The sequence below is a fragment of the Schistocerca piceifrons genome, chromosome 7, assembly GCF_021461385.2.
Source record: "Schistocerca piceifrons isolate TAMUIC-IGC-003096 chromosome 7, iqSchPice1.1, whole genome shotgun sequence".
Taxonomy (NCBI): Eukaryota; Metazoa; Arthropoda; class Insecta; order Orthoptera; family Acrididae; genus Schistocerca; species Schistocerca piceifrons.
This window is the reverse complement of record NC_060144.1, coordinates 352578260-352584419: the sequence shown is the minus strand read 5'-3', so window position 1 is coordinate 352584419 and position 6160 is coordinate 352578260. Positions and strand designations below refer to the sequence as shown.

The window sequence follows — 6160 nt, the reverse complement described above, 5'->3', positions numbered from 1 at the left end:
TCACAAACATTGCCAAGGAAGATAACTGAAAGAATTGGAGAGCTTTGCAGTGTGAAAATTTCTGAAGTGGAATCAACTGCGACTTCACGAGGACGGTGTGTGGACTGCAGAAGCAAAAACAGAAAAACAATATATATTTGTAAGAACTCCAAGGAATACATTTGCTTTGAACATTCTGTTACTGTGTGCCAAGACTGTATCGACAAAATATCTGACTGAATACATCCATTATTTTGATAACAGCTAAATTTTATGTATCTCCATTTGTATAAATATTTTTGACCGAAATATTAAATTTATCCTTTAAATATATTTACTGAACTGATTTTTAATTACATTACTTCATTTAATAACGCTTTCCTCCATAACATACAACTAAATACAAATTTAGAAAGAAAAAAACTGCAAGGGTCTGTGAGACCAGCTGCGTGTACTGAAGGACGACATTTCAAAGTTCGCGGCGTCAAAGAGAAACAATACATTAATGAAACGAGATACGACAGTCGGAAGCGCATCAGAGACGTAACTTTGTGCAGGGAAATGGGTGTGTCCAAGCTACTGCGAAGTAAGAGGACGTAGTATTTGCAAACGAACGGGGGAAAACGTGAGTAAATACTATCAAAATGCAAAACAGAGTCCATGAATATACAAACCAAAGCTTCACAAAATCGTTCTCGGTGTCCACAGGTCCAGATCAATTACACGAAATCGCGTTTGATATATAAAACAAACTTGTCAGCTAAGAACTTGGAAAACACGACAACGGTAAGGACAGAAACGAACATATGCCATTAATTTCAGCAAAATATACAAATTAAGGATTGGACGATAAAATTAATGCAGACGGTTTTCTAACATGCCTCATGTATGCAGATGTCTTGTGTTCTGATTTAGACTTGTGGCTTATTTTGCTGTGCAGGCATATGACACACTCAGTGTAAAATAAAATCTAAAGTGCACATATGATTTAAATGACAGAATAATGTGATGCATCATATTCCATAACCTAAAAAGAACTTGTATGTATGTATTTTCAGGAAAATAATAAGATACCCACTGAGGATGCTACAACTGTGGTGAACCACGTGTGGGTGATGAATTAAAACAATAATTTGTGTACTTACAAAAAGGTGGACTCATCGTTAATTCATTAACATTTTTCTGCAAGCTCTGGAACTGAGTCCAAACTCAAATAGGCCTATGATGTAAATAGACTACCTTTACGAAATAGTTCTCAAGTTGGCCAACTCTTAAAGTTGCTGGGCATATAACTGATGAACTGCAAGAGGAAATTATCAACAAATGAAGCCTATGGTCTATGGGCAAGTATTCCACAGGGGATACTCAGGATCCACTATTTTATGTGTATTAATAATCTTGTATTGCATATATATTTATTGTAAATGGTGTTGAAATAGCGGTAAGAAAATGTGTTGAATAGCAAGTATAGACTGTTGGGTCAGGAGAACTAAGGAAACTGAATCCCTTTCTCCAAAACCAGATTTCACACAATTATGCCCAAAGTGATACAATGTAGTGGTAAAATATTGACATATTTTGTGAAAATATGTATAATACTGTTGAAAATAAAGAATGATAGCAGTCATTATTTTGTGACATGTAGTCAGAGGTAAAAATGTAAAATGAGTGTTATGTTGTATATTTCTGTTGACAATGAAAAAAGATACCAGCCTTAACTTTGTGAGTTGTAGTCACATGAAAATGTAAAGTGAATGTAAATAAATGGACATAATAATCCATTGACACTACTGATGAGATGACAAGAAATATTTTATAGTCTCTTAGGTCAGTGTCTATAATATTTTACCAACGAGATGGGAGGTGTCCCAGAATCCAATATTAAGAGATGAAATATCACATTAATGTACTTTGTATCTAAGAGCTGTCTTGGGAAGGCAGCAGAAGCATTTGTGCAATCATTTACTCAAGCAGCATCAGTATGGGACTGGCTTTCATTGGCCCTAAGTTTCCTTGAGAATTACACTGAGTTCTGTCTTGGAGCACCCTTTTAGCTTGTTGGTTATTTACAGGTTTGATACCTTTAACTCCTGCATGAAAGCCTCTCTTCAGTTGCGTCGATCGAGGTAAGCCCTTGTCAATCAAACAGGTAATCCTTACTCCCTCTCATTATTTCTTTATGGGTGTCCATCCTGTCTTATGTCATTGTTTTGCACAAAAAAGAGTGTAGCATTGAAGATAATACATGAGAAATAATTTACTGATAGACTGTGTGTGTGTGTTGTTTGTTTTGCTGCTGTTGATCATGGTAAGAAGCTGTGTTGGGTTTCTACTGACAAATCATCTCTCTGCTCTAATGCCCCTGCATTAGGCAACATGCATATGCAACGTCACGGTTGCAGAGTTAAGTGCAGTACGCTACTAAGCATATGTACTGTGGGGTGAAAGCCCCATAGCTATAGTAGTATTAAGTATTTGAATGTTGTTAATTTTATCACATTAATACACATGTATCTTTAAATATATGCTGTTCCAAGTCACATTTCATGGCCACTGTTACAGGAGTGGAGACATTATTTCATTTTTGCAATAATGTCAAGAATAAAACAGAGCTCCTAAAATGTGAATACATATTAGCAGCTACTTGTGACAGTGGATCAAGGACACCATTCATCGGTATTCCCAGGGAACTTCTATGTTGCAGGTTTGAGTCATGCCTCGGGCATGGATGTGTGTGATGTCCTTAGGTTGGTTAGGTTTAAGTAGTTCTAAGTTCTAGGGGACTGATGACGTCAGAAGTCAAGTCCCATAGTGCTCAGAGCAATTTGAACCATTTTGCTAATTGGCAGTGGGAACAACCATGGGTGGTAAATTATCATCAGCTGATTAAAATACAGGGCTATTCAAAATCAAGAAACACATTTCAGGCATTTACATCTTCCAAATTACAAATGGTAGCACCATAATTCCAACGTTTCTAGACATACAACAGGTTAAATTTTGAATTCTAGAACTAGACTTGCTTCAAAACTGTTTATTTCCTCAACTTCATCTTCATGCAAGATGGTACCCCAGCTCATTTCTCTAAGTACATCCAATGTTACCTGAATGACACCATTCCAGGTGTTGGACTGGAAGAAGAGGAGCAGAAGATGAACTTCATCACCAGTGACCTCGCAGGTGTCCAGATCTGACTTCTATGTCTGAGGTTATGTAAAAGACCACATTTTTATCACCCCCCCCCCCCCCCTTTTTGCTGACACCCTTGAAAATCTGTGATATCGCATTGTTGAAGCTGTGAATTTGATAACAAAGAGACCAGCTGCTTTGTGTGTGGCAGGCAATGGGCCACTATTTTGATATTTGTCGTATAACACATGGTGCTCACATTGAATAATAAAAATTTGAATTTTCTCTTTCCAGGAACATAGGAATCATGTTCCTATATTTTGTAGTTTTAAATCTCTTCAATGTTTTTGAATAAACCTGTAAAATTGGTATTTTATTAATTAAAAACATGAAAATAACTCACACAAGAAATTTGATGCAAGATCCATTTTTTCGACAGAAACAGAAGAACTACAATAACACCAAAGGCTTTCTACGTTATGTTGAAACATTAAGATATAATACTATTAATCTCACAAATACTTTCATATTCCCTCCCCATATTTTATATCAATAATTATTTCCGTCACTTATAACTTAGCATATAGTAACTATTTTATAAGAATGCTAGCTGCCTGTCAGCTTTTACCTCGTCCATAAATACCTAATCCACATATAAATCTCATGGCACTTTGATTGCTTGTTTGTTGCTGTCTTCAGTCTGATGACTGCTTTGATGCAGCTCGCCATGTTAGTGAAACCTTCAGAAGCCTCTTTATCTTCACCTGATGACTATAAGCTACATTTATTTGAACTGCTTGCTGTAGTCCAGTCTTACTGTGCATCTACAATTTTTATCCCTCCATTAATGAAACTAATGATTCTACAACTGCACACACACTCTGCAAGTCACTGTACAGTGCACAGCAGTAGGTACCATGTTCTGTTACAACTCATTTCCTTTCCTGTTCCACTCGCAAATAGTGTGACAGAAAAACAGCTGTCTATAAGCCTCTGTAGAAGCCCCAATTTCCAGATGCAAAATGTACATTGATGGCAGTAGAACTGATCTGGAGTCAGCCTCAAATGCTGGTTCTCTAAATTTCAACAACACTGCTTTGTGAAAAGAAGATCGACTTCCCTCCAGGGATTCTCATTTGAGTTTTAAGAAGCATCTCTTTAATACTTGTGTGCTGATTAAACTTACTGGTAGCAAATCTAATAGCATGTCTCTGAATTGCTTTTATGTCTTGCTTTATTCTGACCTCGTGGGGATCCCAAACAGTTCAGCAGTTCAAATGAATGGGTGACACTGTTCTATATGCTATCTACTTTATAGGTCAGCTACACTTTCCCAAAATTTTTCCAATAGAAAAATGCTGAGCATTTGCCTTCTCTACTGACAGTCTGGTACGCCCATTCCATTTCATACTTACATGTCTAGGAACCTTATCCACGTGCTCTGACCTTTGTCAACAGTGTGCAGTGGACACTTTCTGGAAATTTAGGAATATGGAATCTGCCTGTTGGCCTCGACCCACGGTTTATAGGATATCGTGTGAAAAAAAGGCGGGCTGGGTTTGACTTGAGTGATGCTTTCTAAATATGTACAGATTTGTGGTTACAAGCATTTCTGTTTTAAGGAAATTTATTTTAAAGAAATTTGTTATATTCAGACTCAGAATGTGTTCAAAACTTCTGCAGCAAATAATTGTTATGGATATTAGTCCGTAATTATAACATACTGACAAATTTTACCAACAGAATAACAATATAAAAATATGTATTTTTTTAAGAATTCAGTACCATTGCATGGGAATATTCACATGACAAGGGAACTATCAGAACTTACCAATGTTGTGTTTTGCTTTCTTTCTACCACACTATTGTAACTGAACTGGTAAGTTTTTAAATACTATTCATCTTCATGACACAACACACACAAATTAAAAAATTAAATTATCAATACAATCAAATACACGAACAAAATTGTAGCACTAAAATAATAGTGAACAATAAATGCAAGTCTTTTTAGTCTGCAGAAAAGTGTTATCACACATGAAGAAGTTACCTCATAATTGTTACTGCCATAAATATATTTGTATTTGATTGTTTAATGAGGAAGGTCAATAGCAGTTACAGATGAGAAAAGCATATCTCTGTGTAATTTTCAGTTTTTTCTTGTACAATTTATGATTGAGAGTAAATATTCTGTGTAAAACTACTGACTGCAAACTACTATTGGTCTGGAAACTATTCTGCTTTACAGGTTAAAGGTCCAGTTTCAGTGAAGTGTTCTTGGCAAATCTTCTTCTAAACTGTGTTAAAAAGAAAAATTTTAAACATGCTAGAAAATACAGTTGCAAGTTGTTGTTGATGTGTTGACAAATGAGTTTAGAGCACTGTCAGTTGAATGTTGACATTAGAAACATTAACAGCTGTGTTTTAGGTTAAAAGATTTGCATTGAGAAAGTAACTTGTGATCATATAGTGTACACTTAGATCAAGGCCTGCAGAAATGGGTACGTTGCTTTATGAGGTACATAAATCATTACTCCAAGAATTTGACTGGTGAGGCTGGAAAAGGAAGGTATTCAAGTACCATGAAGGTGTTTTGAATGTCATTGACAAAACATTACTGAAGCCCCAGCCATTCAAAGAAGGTGTTGCAGAAATACAAATCAAAAAGCTCAAGGAACTGTTTGATTTGTTTCCTAAGGCAAACATTTATACAATGTGTATGACAACAAGTGCTGTTGTTTATGAAGTGTATCAGTGGTAATGAAAAAGGAAACAGCTAGTGATACATGACATGCCTTAAAGCAGCAATTTGATGCCACATTCAAGGATCAGTTGTTTAAAATTTGTACATTCATTTTCACCATTAGTTGGAGATTGGCTGGTGGTTCAGATGTGTTCTACACCAATCCCTTCTTTTGTCAAATTGTGCCACAAATCTCTTTTTCCCCCATTTTGATTCAGTACCTACTTAGTTACTTGATCTATTGACCTAGTGCCCAGCGTCCTTCTGTAACAACTCATTTCAAAAGCATTTGTTCTTTCCTTGTTTGAA

General features: G+C 36.0%; 1 long non-coding RNA gene across 1 annotated transcript; it reads left to right on the top strand.

Moving 5' to 3' along the window:
• Nucleotides 1-497: 497 nt before the first annotated feature.
• On the top strand, nucleotides 498-1606 carry LOC124805219. The gene is made up of 3 exons (XR_007017411.1): nucleotides 498-604; nucleotides 688-765; nucleotides 1038-1606. It is a non-coding gene; the product is annotated as an uncharacterized LOC124805219 (long non-coding RNA).
• Nucleotides 1607-6160: the final 4554 nt, after the last annotated feature.